Raw genomic sequence first — 15,274 nt, forward strand, 5'->3', positions numbered from 1 at the left:
TCCGGGGCCTTGATGTGGCGTTTGGAGCGACGCAGTGGTGGCGGTGATTCCGGTGTTGATCTGGTTCTCAGTGACAGCACGGTAGCCTTGTGGATAGCACAATTGCTTCACAGCTCCAGGGTCCCAGGTTCGATTCCGGCTTGGGTCACTGTCTGTGCGGAGTCTGCACATCCTCCCCGTGTGTGCGTGGGTTTCCTCCGGGTGCTCCGGTTTCCTCCCACAGTCCAAAGATGTGCAGGTTAGGTGGATTGGGCATGATAAATTGCCCTTAGTGTCCAAAATTGCCCTTAGTGTTGGGTGGGGTTATGGGGATAGGGTGGAGGTATTGACCTTGGGTAGCGTGCTCTTTCCAAGAGCCGGTGCAAACTCGATGGGCCGAATGGCCTCCTTCTGCACTGTAAATTCTATGATAATCTATGACTCCGGGAGCGTGCCGAAATTCTCTTCATCCTCGGGCGTGGGCAGGGGGAGGACGGATGGTCCTGAGGGGGTTGCTGCTGCATGCGCCGGGGGAGGGGGTGGAGCCGGGCCGGAGGGGTGTGTGTGTGGAACCTGCTGGTGCCAGGTCCCTGAGGGAGACAGTATCCTGGCGGCCGTCGGGGTACACTACGTAGGCATACTGGGGGTTAGCGTGGAGTAACTGCACCCTTTCAACCAACGGGTCCACCTTGTGGACTCGGACGTGCCTACGGAGGAGTACGGATCCTGGAGCTGAGAGCCAGGTCGGGAGCGACACCCCGGATGTGGACTTTCTGGGGAAGGCAAAGAGACGTTCATGGGTGTGTCGTTAGTGGCGTTACATAGTAGCGACCGAATGGAGTGCAGTGCATCGGGGAAGACCTCCTGCCAGCGGGAGGCCGGGAGGTTTCTGGACCGTAGGGCCAGTTGAACGGCCCTCCAGACCGTCCCGTTCTCCCTCTCCACCTGCCCGTTTCCCCGGGGGTTCTAGCTGGTCGTCCTGCTCGAGGCGATACCCCTGCTGAGCAGGAACTGACGCAGCTCATCACTCATGAATGAGGATCCCCTGTCACTGTGGATGTAGGCGGGGAAGCCGAACAGAGCGAAGATTGTGCTGAGGGCTTTGATGACAGTGGCAGACGTCATGTCGGGGCATGGGATGGCGAAGGGGAACCTGGAGTATTCATCGGCCACACTAAGGAAATACGTGTTACGGTCGGTGGAGGGGAGGGGCCCTTTGAAATCCACATTGAGGCGTTCAAAGGGGCGGGAGGCCTTCACCAGACACGCGCGGTCCGGCTGGTAGAAGTGCGATTTGCACTCCGCACAGACCTGGCAGTCCTTGGAATTGCCCTGACTTCCTCGACGGAGTAGGACAGATTGCGGGTACAACCGTGTGACCCCCGGGTGACAAAGGCTGTCGTGCAGGGTCCGGAGACGGTCCACCCGTGCGCTGGCACATGTACCTCGGGATAGGGCATCTGGGGGTTCGTTGAGCTTGCCGGGGCAATACAAAATCTCGTAGTTGTAGGTGGAGAGCTCGATCCTCCACCTCAGGATTTTATCATTTTTGATCGTACCCCGCTGTGTGTTAATGAACATGAAGGCTACCGACCGTTGGTCAGTGAGGAGAGTGAATCTCCTGCTGGCCAGGTAATGCCTCCAATGCCGCACAGCTTCAATGATGGCTTGGGCCTCTTTTTCGATGGAGGAGTGCTGAATTTCGGTGGCATGAAGGGTTCGTGAAAAGAATGCCACGGGCCTGCCTGCCTGATTGACCGTGGCGGCTAGGGCGACATCTGATGTGTCGCTCTCCACTTGAACGGGCAGCGTCTCGTCTACTGCGTGCATTGCGGCCTTGGCGATATCGGCTCTAATACGGTTGAAGGCATGTTGAGCCTCGGCCGTCAGGGGAAAACGGGTGGACGGGATGAGTGGGCAGGCCTTGTCCGCATAGTGTGTGACCCACTGGGCGTAGTATGAAAAGAACCCCAGGCAGCATTTGAGGGCCTTGGGGGAGCTCCATGAGGGGGCGCATGCGGTCGGGATCGGGCCCCAGAACTCCGTTCTGGACCGCATAGCCAAGGATGGCTAAGCAGTTTGTGCTGAATACGCACTTCTCCTTGTTATAGGCGAGGTTTAGGAGAGTGGCGGTGTGGAGAAATTTGGCAATGTTGGCATCGTGGTCCTGCTGATCGTGGCCGCAGATGGTGACATTGTCTAGGTACGGGAAGGTGGCCCGCAACTCGTACCGGTCGACCATTCGGTCCATCTCCCTTTGGAAGACCGAGACCCCGTTGGTGATGCCGAAGGGAACCTTGAGAAAATGGTAGAGGCGGCCATCTGCCTCGAAGGCAGTGTATGGGCGGTCCACCTTACGATTGGGGAGCTGGTGGTAGGCGGATGTTAGGTCTACAGTTGAGAAGACCCGGTACTGTGCAATCTGATTGACCATATCAGATATGCATGGGAGGGGGTACGCGTCAAGCTGCGTGTACCTTATGATGGTCTGGCTGTAGTCCACGACCATTCTGTGTTTCTCCACAGTTATCACCACTACCACTTGGGCTCTCCAGGGGCTGTTGCTGGCCTCGATGATGCCTTCCCGAAGCAGCCGCTGAACCTTGGACCTGATGAAGGTCCTGTCCTGGGTGCTGTACCGTCTGCTCCTGGTGGTGACGGGTTTGCAATCCGGGGTTAGGTTTGCGAATAGGGAAGGTGGGTTGACCTTTAGGGTCGCGAGGCCGCACACAGTAAGGGGTGGTAGGGGCCCGCCGAATTTCAATGTTAGGCTCTGGAGGTTACACTGGAAGTCCAGGCCGAGTAGCAGGGCAGCGCTGAGGTTGGGGAGGACGTAGAGGCGGAAGCCGCTGAATTCTACGCCCTGGACTGTGAGTGTGACTATACAGAACCCCCGGATTGCCACGGAGTGGGAGCTGGAGGCCAGGGAGATTCTCTGATTGGCGGGGTGTACCGCGAGGGAGCAGCGCCTTACCGTATCTGGATGGATGAAGCTTTCGGTGCTCCTGGAGTCCAGCAGGCAAGAGGTCTTGTGCCCATCGATCTTCACCCTTGTCGAGGCGGTGGCTAGATTGTGCGGGCGAGACTGGTCGATCGTGACTGAGGCGAGTCGTGGCTGGTCGTCGCTGGTGTCGAACGATGGAGTGCCCGGGGGGCACGGGTCCTGGAACAATGGTGGTGCCCATGTGCCGTGGGGGAGACAATATGGCAGCGCCTGATGATCTTGGGGTGGACAAGATGGTTGCGCCCAAGGGTCACAAGTGGCGGGGGTTGAAAAAGATGGCGTCGCCTATGACCCGCACGTGGTCTGAGGGGGGGGATGATGGTGGCGCCCACTGGCCGCGAGTGGTCTGAGGGGGAGAAGATGGCGGCGCCCACTGGCCGCGCGTGGTGTGGGGCGGTGAAGACGGCGGCGCCCATTGTCCGTACGCGAGGGGGGTCGGGGAAATAGCAGCGACTGAGCTGGCCTGGCACACTGCAGCGAAGTGCCCCTTATTGCCGCAGGCCTTGCAAAGGGCGGTGCGGGCCGGGCAGCATTGGCGGGGGTGTTGCTTGCCCGCAGAAGTAACATCGGGGGCCCCTGGGGTTGGCTGGCTGGCGCGTGGCACAGGCGTATTGGCTGGGTGAGGCACCCGGTGGGGTGGCTGTCTGCGGAGTCCACGATGTGTAGGAGGGGTGGGCCGCGCGGCTAGGGGTGTAGGCCTGAATATTGCGCGAGGTCACCGTCATAAATAGCGCCAATTTTTTTGTTGCTACGAGATCAAGCGTGGCCCCCTCTAAAAGTCACTGGCGTATGAGGTCTGACCCTATCCCCGTAACGAAGGCATCCCGCATGAGGAGGTTTGAATGTTCCGTGGCCGTGACGGCCTGACAGTCACAGTCTCTGACCAGGGGAATAAAAGCACGGCAGACATCTTCTACGGACTCACCAGGGAGTTGACTGCGTGTAGAGAATACGTGTCTGGTGAAGAGCGTGTTCGTCTGCTGGGCGTAATTCTCTTTCAGTAGCGCCATGGCTTCGTCGTAATTCGGCGCGTCCTGGATAAGAGGAAAGATGTTGGAGCTCAGCCGCGAGTAGAGTATATGGATCTTCTGAGCTTCCGGGATTGGGTCTGGTGCAGACCTGATGTAAGCTTCGAAACAAGCTAGCCAGTGTTGAAAGTCCTTTTTGGCGTCGCTTGATTGCGGATCCAGCTGCTGGTGATCCGGCTTGATGCGGAGTTCCATCTTCTGAAAATCTTAGAGTGATAAATTGATGCACGATCAATTGCACAGAGACGACAGTTGAATACAACTGAGGCTTTATTACTCTAAGATGTGTGGCCTCCTACAGCAGCTGGCGAAATGGCTGTTGCACAGGGAGCACACATATTTATACTCCGCCGACTGGGTGGAGCCAGCAGGCAGGGACTACCCCCGTACCTGTAGTACAGGGTCTTACCACCATCTTCTAATATGCACAACAGTGGTGATTACCACAGTTGCGCTGCCAGAACCTCTGCATTGTGAGCCTACTGGAGAGAACTGAGCGGTGGAACCCTACGGAATGATGGCCCAGTTGGGGCCTGTAAATGGAAGGGACACTCGATTCAGGTGTATCATAACATTGGTGCAGACCTGGCCAAACGTCAGGCAGAATTTAACAAAGCTAAGGCGGCCCTTTATAAAAACAAAGTGAGGTTCCAGATGCTGTACCCTGCCAAGCTCTGGATGACTTTCCAGGGCAGGGAATACTATTTCACCACACCAGCGGATGTGGATGAGTTTATCCACAACCATGGGCTGGGAAGACAGCAACACAACCAGCATTGAACCAGGTAGCCCAGCGTAGCAAGACACTGAGAAACTATTTGCGTGGGACTGTACCGCCTCGATTTAAATTCCAGAGCTAAATCTGGACAGGCGGGGGCGAGGGAAGTAAGTAGGGTGCAAGACGAGATGAGGATGAGAAGGAAGAGGGATCAGACATGCAGCAGTCAGGGGTAGGTATAGATTGACCCGAGGGATGGTCCATCACACTCGCGGGGGAGTAATGGGGGTAAACTATGGGAGGGGGAACTAGGGGGGATTCTTGCAGGGATGAGGTGGGAGGGAGACAGACCAGGTGGATAGTAGAGGGACAAGGGGGGGGGGGGGGGATGAGCGAGGCTGGCTACAACAGATGGCACATGGCAGCAAAGAACACAAAGACACTGCAAGCAGCCACTTTGGAGGGTCCTCAAACAAAGGGAAACTCGGAGTGCAGAGGGCAACCCAAATGATGAGTAGGGTGACCATGGCCATTTTGGATTCCCGCCAAACAAAACAAAACTCCGGAACGCAGGGGCCCAGTCACACGGTGAGTACGGTGACCATGGCCATTTTGAATTCCTCCCCAAAATAAAAAGACACCCCGGAGCGTAGGGGCGCATCCACAAGGTAAATATGGTTGATCCCGCAGGATGGGGGGGGGGGAACAACAGAAACAACCTATCAGAATATCACCTGGAACATTAAGGAATGTAAAGGGCAGTGAAAAGATCCAGAGTCTTTGCCCACATGAAAAGTATGAAAACCGAAATAGTCACACCAGAAAAGGTTAACGAGGTCTTCGAGACCCTCTTCCATCGGCTGTACACCTCTGAGCCCCCCCTGAGGGGGTCTCGGGGACGAAGCAGTTCCTCAATGGACTGGACATGCCAGTCGTGGGGTAAGACAGGAGGTGGGGCCTGGAAGCACCATTAGAACTGGGGGAGATCATGGAGAGTATCAACTCCATAAAGGCCGGGAAAGGGCCGGGTCAGTTGGATTCCTGGCAGACTTTTACAGAAAATTTGTGACACCACTGGCCCCGCACTTGTGGGAGAAGTTTGCAGATTCACTGGTAAGGGATCCCCTTACCAACAGAAGCGCAAGCCTCAATATCACTCATACCCAAAAGGAGAAAGACCCAACTGAGTGCAGGCCATTCTCGCTACTCAATGTAGATGCAAAACTCCTGGCAAAAACCCGAGTTAAGCTGCTGGAGCGCTGCATACCAGATGTGGTTGCAGAGGACCAGATGGGCTTTGTCAAGGCAGGCAGCTAATATTGAATATCAGGCACTTGCTCAATGTGATAATGACCCCATCTGGGGAGAGAATGCTAGAAGTGATCATCTTGCTGGACGCAGAAAAGAACTTCGACAGAGTCGAGTGAAGTACCTCATAGAGGTACTGGAGCGGTTTGGGCTTGGGCCAGGGTTCACTGCCTGGGTAGAACTCCTGTAAACTCCTGTACAGCACTCCCATGGTGAGCATATGGGCAAACACTACCAGCTCTAAATACTTCCAGCTGCACCGAGGCATGAGGCAGGGATGCCCACTGTCCCAGCTGCTGTTAGCTCTGGCCATCGAGCCACTGGCAATCACCCACAGAACGGCAAAGGGTTAGAGAGTTATCCAGAGGGGGAGACACTCTATGCAGATGATCTGACTCTCTACATCTCAAACCCCCAGGGCAGCATGGAAGGGATCCTGAAGCTCCTAAAGGGGTTTGGAGTCTTCTGGGCTACAAACTCAACCTAAGCAAGAGGGAAATGTTCCTGGTGAAGAGGCAAGGGAGAGGGACAGAGCTGGAGGGACTACTGTTCAAACAAGCTCAAACTTAATTCTGCTACCTGGATATCCGAATAGCCCAAGACTGGACATGGATCCTCAAATGGAACCTGACCAGTCTGGTGGAGGAAGCCAAAAGGGACTTGCAGTGGTGGGGCCCACTCACTAGCGTGGAGAGTGCAGATCACAATGAACATACTGCCCAGGTCCTCTTCCTGTTCAGATCCCTCCCAATCTACATCTCCAAGACCTTCTTCAACACGTTAGGAGACCAATCATGGTGCTTGTGTGTGGGTAGGATCCGAGGATCCAAAAAAGGGTCCCACCAAGGAGAGGAAGCATGGGAGACCTGGTCGTCCCAAACCTACAGTTCTGTCACTGTGTGGCCACAGCAGAAAGAGTGAGGGATGGGTGAAAGAACCAGGGGTGGAATGGGTGAAGATGGAGGAGCGTTCCGCATCAGGACATCCCCTCCAACCAAGCCCTCAAGAAGCACAGTGGTGGTGGGTCCAACTACCAAAAGGAAACAAAACGAGACATATACAGATCAAAAATGTCCTCTGTAGTCTTCCGGTGATGGTGATGTGCTGAGTGGAGGCACATCAGATGGCTCTCCTCCCAACCAGAACCAAATAGCACTTATAGGCGAATTTTACCCCCCCAAAAAATCAAAGGCAGATTAATCCCAACGGAGGAAAGAAAATGACCGCAAAAACAAATACTGGCAAACGGGAAGTTGAGGGGTCGAAGTGACAGCAGAAGTGGTGGAAAGGGCCACGTACAGCAAGCGGTTGAATCGGGGGTCCCAAGAGGCGAGCGGGTGCCTGGCCACCCAAGAGAGAGACCATCGACTTGAACATCAGCCTGCCCCTCACCACCTGGAGACGGATGGACGACTTTCCTCAAGAAGGTCATGGCCGCCATGAAAGAGGCGATCAGAATTGAAATCCAGGTGGCGGTCAAGGTGGTGGTGATGGACACCTTATAAAAAACAAGATTGTCGCTCTGGAAGCAGAAATCAAAAGGTCGGTGGCGGCTCAAGTGAGCTTAAAGGGGAAGGTCGGGACCAGAACAGGTCCCGTTGACAGAATGTGCGGATTGTGGAACAGCCAGAAGGCATCGAGGGCTGAGACCCGGCAGGCTACATCGCCCAAATACTGGGTAACCTAGTCAGGAGAGACAGCTTTCCCAATCCCCCTGAACTCGACAGGGCACACAGGTTGCTCAGACCGAAGCCCAAGGCGGGGGATCAACCGAGAATGATCATAGTGAAGCTACACCGATATCAGGACCGGGAGAGGATCCTGCAGTGGGCAAGACAGACTTGAGCGAGCACACGGGAAGGATACAGAATCCGATTTTACCAAGACATTAGGTCAGATCTGGCAAAAAGAAGGGCCGGGTTCAACCAGGCAAAGTTGGTGCTATACAAATTGGGGTGCGATTTGGCATGTTATTCCCAGTCAGACTCTGGGTCACATACCAGACCAAACAGCAGTACTTCAATACCCCGGCAGAGGCAAACAATTTTGTGCAGGCCAACTGCCTAGACAAAGGGCAGACGAGGCAGCGATGGAGGCGGATCAGGGGACGATTACTAAAGAAACAGAGGCTTATTGAACAGTTACCATGTTTGCCCGGGACTGTACTGCCTCTTTCTGATCAAAAAGACCAGGTGACAGGAGAGAGCGTAGACAGGGAAATGCAGGTGAGGGTGCAGGCAGAGAAAGCAGTCAGTGGGCATAAGCTAGGGGCTTATTCTCAGCATGGAGGAAGTGCCTGGCCAGAGGGGGGAGGGGGAACAGGGCCAGGGAGCAGGAAAGCAGGGGAGGGGGGCGGGGAGGGAGAGACGCAGGGAGGGGGGATGGGGCAGTGGGGAAAAAGGAACATGCAGAAAACAGGACAGGAAAAAATGAGTCGGTTTTTGGATTGTCTTCGACGGATAGGAAGTAGGCCAAGGAAATAAGATGGCGCCGCAAGCAGCCACTTTGGAGAGTCCCAAAACGGAGGGAAACCCCGGAGTGCAGGGGCCAGGCCTCATGGTGAGAACGGTGACCGTGGCTATTTTGGACGGCCCCCTAACAAAGGGAAACCCTGGGGTGCAGGGGCACCTCCATCAGGTAAGGATGGTTCACCCCACAGGAATGGGGGTCAAAAGCCCCCCATCAGGATAGTCACCTGGAATGTCAGGGGACTCAATGGCCCAATGAAAAGATCCAGAGTCATCTCCCACTTCAGAAGTCGGAAAGCCGCCATAATCCACCTACAGGAGACACACCTGGGGAGAACGACCGACTGCGGGTAAGAAAAGGCTGGGTGGGACAAACCTACCATTCATGCTGCGGGACGAGGGTCAAGGGGGGTAGCCATACTGATTAACAAGATGGGGAGGTTCACTGAGTCAAGGACGGTTATGGACCAAGGGGGACGGTACATCATGGTCAGCACAGTCCCAGGCGGGGCACCGGTAGTCCTGGTTAATGTGTACGCTCCCAACTGGGACGACACAGACTTTATAAAGAAGGCCATGGCAGAAATCCCCGACATTGACACACACCAACCGATCATGGGGGGCAACTTTAACTGTGCGCAGGACCCTCTGACGAACTGATCGAATCCCAGATCAGGGAAAAAGACTGGCATGGCCAGGGAACTAGGAGCATTCATGGAGCATATGGGGGCGGTGGACCAATGGAGGTTCCTGCACCCCGGTGAAAGGGAATTCTCATTCTTTTCGCTGGTTCACAAGGTGTACACCCATATTGACTACTTTGCAATGGGGATATCGGTGCTTCCAATAATAGCAAGGGCGGAATATTCGGCGATAGTCATTTCTGACCACGCTCCACACGACATGAATGTGAGATTGGAGACGGGCCGTGCCCAGCGCCCCACATGGAGGTTGGCACGGACCTCTTGGCTGGCAAGGCCTTCTGCCAGAAAACATCACAGGCCATAAGCGAGGACTTTACTAATAACCAGAGGGGGAAGTCTCACCTTCCACATTGTGGGAGGCACTGAAGGCTGTGATTAGGGGATAACAGAAGGCGGCCAGGCAACAACTGTTCGACTCCACCCTGGAAGTCGGCAGAAGATACTCCGAGGTCCCGACCGTAGAGCTTCTGGCGGAGAGGAAAAAGCTACAAACGGACTTTAACCTATTCACCAGGAAAGCAATGCACCAATTCACCAGACACGGGGGACCTTCTACGAGCACGGAGACAAGGCTGGCCGCCTACTGGTTCACCAAATGAGAAAGCAGGCAGCCATGAGTGAGATAGCGCAGGGACAGATTTGCAGAGGGAGACTGGTAACCGAGCCAAAAGAGGTCAACCAGGCGTTTGAGAGTATCTACCGAGGGCTGTACATTTCCAAGCCCCCTGACAGCTCCTCGATGGACTGGACATGGCAGTTGTGGGGGAACGATAGGCAGGGCGAGCTGGAAGCACCAGAATATCTAGGAAAGATCATGGAGAGTATCAGCTCCATGTAAGCAGGGAAGGCGGCAGGACCCAACAGGTTTCCGGCGGACTTCTATAAAGTATTTGCACCAGCCTTAGCCCCACACCCAAGGAACATGCTTGCAGACTCGCTGGCGAGGAGCACCCTGCCTCCTCCACTAACAAAGTCCACGATATCGCTGATACCCAAAATAGTCAAAGACCCGACGGATTGCGGATCATACAGACCAATTTTGTTGCTCAACGTTGAAGCAAAGATACTTGCGAAGGTCCTGGCCAAGAGACTGAAGAACTGCATACCAGAGGTAGTTGCAGAGACCAGATGCTGCTGCCACCGCCCCCCCCCCCCCCTCCCCCCCACCCCCGCCCACCTCCGGGGCGGGAACTCCAGAGGTGATCATCTCCCTGGATGCAGAAAAGGCCTTTGACAGGGTCGAGTGGAAGTACCCCTTTTACGTACAGGAGTTTTGGGCCAGGAGCAGGGTTCACCGCTGGGTGAAACTCCTGTACAATGTCACAAGGCGAGCGTTCGGACTAACACCACCAGCCCTGAATACTTCCAGCTGCACAGAGGCACACGGCAGGGATGCCCACCATCCCCGCTCCTGTTCGCCCTGGCAATTGAACCCCTGGCGATTGCTCTGCGAGATGCGAAAAGCTGGAAGGGTATCCGAAGAGGATTTGATTTGATTTATTGTCACATGTACCGAAGTACATTGAAAAGTATTTTTCTGCGGCCAAAGGAATGTACACAGTACATACATAGTAGACAAAAAGAATAATCAACAGATTATATTGACAAATGGTACATCGATAAACAGTGATTGGTTACAGTGCGGAACAATGGGCCAAACAAAACAAATACATGAGCAAGAGCAGCATGAATAGTATTCTTACAGGGAACAGATCAGTCCGAGGGGGAGTCGTTGAGGAGTCTTGTAGCTGTGGGGAAGAAGCTGTTCCTATGTCTGGATGTGACTTCAAACTTCTGTACCTTCTGCCTGATGGAAGGGTCTGGAAGAAGGCAATGCCTGCGTGGGACGGGTCTCTAATAATGATGTCTGCTTTCCTGAGACAGCGGGAGGTGTATACTGAAAGAATGTGAAGGTGGCAAGCTTGTGTGATGCATTGGGCAGAGGCAGAGAGCACAGAGTTTCACTCCATGCGGATGACCTGCTCCTCTACGTCTCAGAACCACAGAACGGCCGGAAAGCAATCATACAGCTCCTGGAAGGGTTCGGAGCCTACTCAAGCTAAAAACTCAACCTGGGCAAGAGTGAGGCCTTCCCGATGAACCCAAATGGGGGAGTGATAGAGCTGGAGGGACTTCCATTCAAACTAACTCAAAACAATCTCCGCTACCTAGGGATCCAGGTAGCCCATGACTGGACACGGATCCACAAGTGAAATCTGAACCGTCTGGCGGAGGAAGTTAAAAATGACCTACAGAGATGGGACGCACTCCCGCTGTCCCTGGCGAGGAGAATGCAGATGATTAAAATGAACGTACTGCCACAGTTCCTCTTCCTGTTCAGATCCATACCGATCTTCATCCTCAAGGCATTTTTCCATAACATTTTTCCATAAAATGATCATGCCGTTTGTGTGAGAGGGTAAGAACGAAGAATCCCTAAATCGACACTGCAAAGGAAGAAGAATATGGGCGGTCTGGCCCTGCCGAATCTACAACACTACCACTGGGCAGCTACGGCAGAGAGGGTGAGGGGATGGATACGTGAACCGAATATGGAATAGGTTTTCCTGCAAGGAAACGACCTCCGTTCCCTCGCCACAGTAGCGCTCCCATATTCCCTGACGAAATACACATCCTGCCTAGTGGTGGTAGCCACAGTAAAGACATGGAACCAGATAAGGCAACATTTATGTCTCACTGAGATGTCCCCCATGGCTCCCATCTTCGAAAACCACAAATTCCCACCAGCCATGCTCGACACCACCTTTAAAATATGGAGACAGGATGGGGTGTACGCTAACAGTCAGGGACTTCTACACAGGGGATAGACTAGTGACCTTGGGCGGACTGATGGAGGACCTGGAACTACCAACAGGACATGAACTCAGACACCTCCAAATTAAACACTTTCTTCGCAAGGAGAGGGCAAGATACCCGAGAGACACATTACTGGAGGAACTAATAAACACTGACAGTAAGGAGGGGAGGAACTGTGGGAACATCTGCAGCCGGTTACTGGATAGGGTAAGACTAACACTGGATGGAGCCAGATGGAAATGGGAGGACAAACTGGGGATGGAAGTGGGTTGGGGACTCTGGAGTGAAGCATTGAGCAGGGCCAACTCCACCTCCTCCTGCGCAAGGCTCAGCCTCATGCAGTTCGAAGTGATGCACAGAGCACACCTAACCAGAACCCGAATGAACAGGTTCTTCCCGGAGGTGGAGGACAAATGTGAACGGCGCCAGGGAGGCCCAGCCAACCACGCCCACATGTTCTGGCCTGCCCTAGACTTGTAGGGTACTGGACACCTTCTGCAAAGCAATGTCCAAGGTTGTGGGGCTAAGGTGGAGCCCTGCCCGAGAGTGGCAGTCCAGGGAAAGAGGGGGAGATGGGGGGGGATAGTGGAGAGCAGACAATAATGCATACAACAAGGAGGTACAAAGGGGGACAGAAGGAGGAGATGAGGAGAGAACCCATGGGAGCCACAGAGAGAAACATGGGGGAGAAAGGGAGGAGGAAGCCCCCTCCCCCTGATCCACAAGGTCAGCAACAAAAGCCGCAGAAAAGAGGTGCGGAGCTCAGTAGTAGGACACCCAGGGCGGAAGAGGGGGTGACTGAGGGGACAGGGAGGTGGGCAGGGAAGGGCAGCACGATGGCACAGTGGGTTAGCCCTGTTGCCTCATGGCGCCGAGGTCCCATGTTCGATCCCGGCTCTGGGTCACTGTCCATGTGGAGTTTGCACATTCTCCCCGTGTTTGCGTGGGTTTCACCCGCACAACCCAAGGATGTGCTAGTTAGGTGGATTGACCATGCTAAATTGCCCCTTAATTGGAAAAAATGAATTGGATACTCTAAACTTATTTTTAAAAAGGGAGGTGGGCAGGGAGGGGGTAAGGGGGGGGGGGGAGGATGAATGTTAAGGAATATGTCTGTAAATAAGAAACTGTACAATATGTAAAGGCCAGGTACACCACTCGCTAACAGTATAATTCTTTAAAATTGGAAAACGGCAAGAAAAACATTTTATGAAAACATTTCCCCAGATGCCAGGGCATTCGTTAGTTGAGGAAGTGCTGGACGCAGGTGACCTGGGGAGGGGGAACTGATGGTCGCATCAATTTAATCAGCTTAAAATACTACTATGGAGTCAGCCCTCAAACCTGATAGACTGGAACTCGATCCACAGGCCGCGGAGGCGAGAGAAATTTTTTCGCACTGGCTTTGATGCTTCAAGGCCTATCTCGCCACGTCGGCTACGCCATCCGTCAAGGACGAACAGAAACTGAGTCTTCTCCGCACACGGGTGAGCCATCATATTTCTGTCCAGCTCGACGGCGCTGCGTCCTATACAGAGGCCCTCGCACTACTCGAACGCATATATGTACGGCCCGTGAACGAGGTCTACGCACGACACATCTTCACCACTCGCCGCCAGCGCCCTGGGGAGTCGCTAGATGACTACCTACGCGACCTCAAAGCCCTCGTGCGCAACTGTAACTACCAGGCCGTTATGGCCCCTCAGCATATGGAGCTCGCTATCCGGGACGTTTACATGGTGGGGGTCCGATCGAACTATGTAAGACAGCGCCTGCTCGAAAAAGGGGCCCAGGACCTGGAGGACACGGTAACACTAGCTACCTCTCTGGACGTCGCGTTTCAGAGCCTTACTGCATTCCCCACCAACCACGCGACCCCCTCGTGGGCCCCCGACCAGAGACTACCCCAGGCTTGTGCCGCACGTCCGCCCGCCCATCAGGGGGGCCTGCCCTGCTATTTTTGCGGCCAGTCCCAACACCCCCGACAGCACTGCCCGGCCCGCAAAGTGAACTGTAGTAACTGCGGGCGAAAAGGACACTTCGCCAAGGTCTGCCTGGCCAGGTCTAAAAACTCGAACTCACAGACCCGATCCACAGACCCACAGACCGTGCAAAGTGGCAGCGTGTCTGCCGACTCCGCCTCCGCACAATACGTGCGACTCATGGGGGCCGCCAACTTGGCCATCCTCCCCCATGCGGCCGGCCACGTGCGATCCATGGGGGCTGCCATCTTGGACGCCATCGTCCTCACCGCCCGCCACGCTTGACCAACGGGGGCCGCCATCTTGGCCGCCATCTGCTACACCGCCCGAGATGTACGAACGACAGGGACAGCAGTCTTCGCGGGACCGTTCCAGCACCTCCGATCACGCCGCCGGCTACCCCCAGCTCAGCGCGGTCACCCTGGACCAGTCGCGACCAAAGCACCTCCGGAGCTCCATGATGGCCGTCCGGGTTAACGGGTATGAGACACCTTGCCTTTTCGACTCCGGGAGCACAGAGAGCTTCATTCACCCGGACATGGTAAGACGTTGTTCGCTCCCAATATTCCCGACGCGACAAACTATCTCCCTCGCCTCTGGGTCGCACTCGGTGCAAATCCAAGTGTGCACTACTGCAACCCTAGTGATCCAGGGCGCTGAGTACGCTAATTTTAAACTATATGTGCACCCAGACCTCTGCGCTCCTCTCCTCTTAGGACTCGATTTTCAGTGCAACCTCAGGAGCCTAACTCTTAAATTCGGGGGGCCCCATATGCAGCCTCGCGACCCTAAAAATCGACCCTCCCTCCCTCTTTGCGAACCTCACCGCCGATTGTCAGCCAATAGCCACCAGAAGCAGGCGGTATAGCATGCAGGACAGGACGTTCATTAGGTCTGAGGTCCAGCGTCTCTTGCGGGAGGGGGTCATAGAGGCCAGCAATAGCTCCTGGAGAGCTCAGGTGGTGGTCGTCAAGACCGGGGAAAAGTTCCGGATGGTGGTTGATTACAGCCAGACCATTAACCGCTTTACGCAACTTGATGCGTACCCCCTTCCCCGGATTGCAGACATAGTAAATCAGATCGCGCACTACCGCGTGTTCTCTACGGTGGATCTGAAGTCTGCATATCACCAGCTCCCAATCCGCCCGGAGGACAGCCACTACGCAGTGTTTGAGGCAGATGGCCACCTTTTCCATTTCCTCCAGGTCCCCTTTGGTGTCACAAACGGGGTTTTGGTGTTCCAACGAGCAATGGACCAAATGGTGG

Source organism: Scyliorhinus torazame, chromosome 12 (assembly GCF_047496885.1).
Source record: "Scyliorhinus torazame isolate Kashiwa2021f chromosome 12, sScyTor2.1, whole genome shotgun sequence".
NCBI classification, from domain to species: domain Eukaryota; kingdom Metazoa; phylum Chordata; class Chondrichthyes; order Carcharhiniformes; family Scyliorhinidae; genus Scyliorhinus; species Scyliorhinus torazame.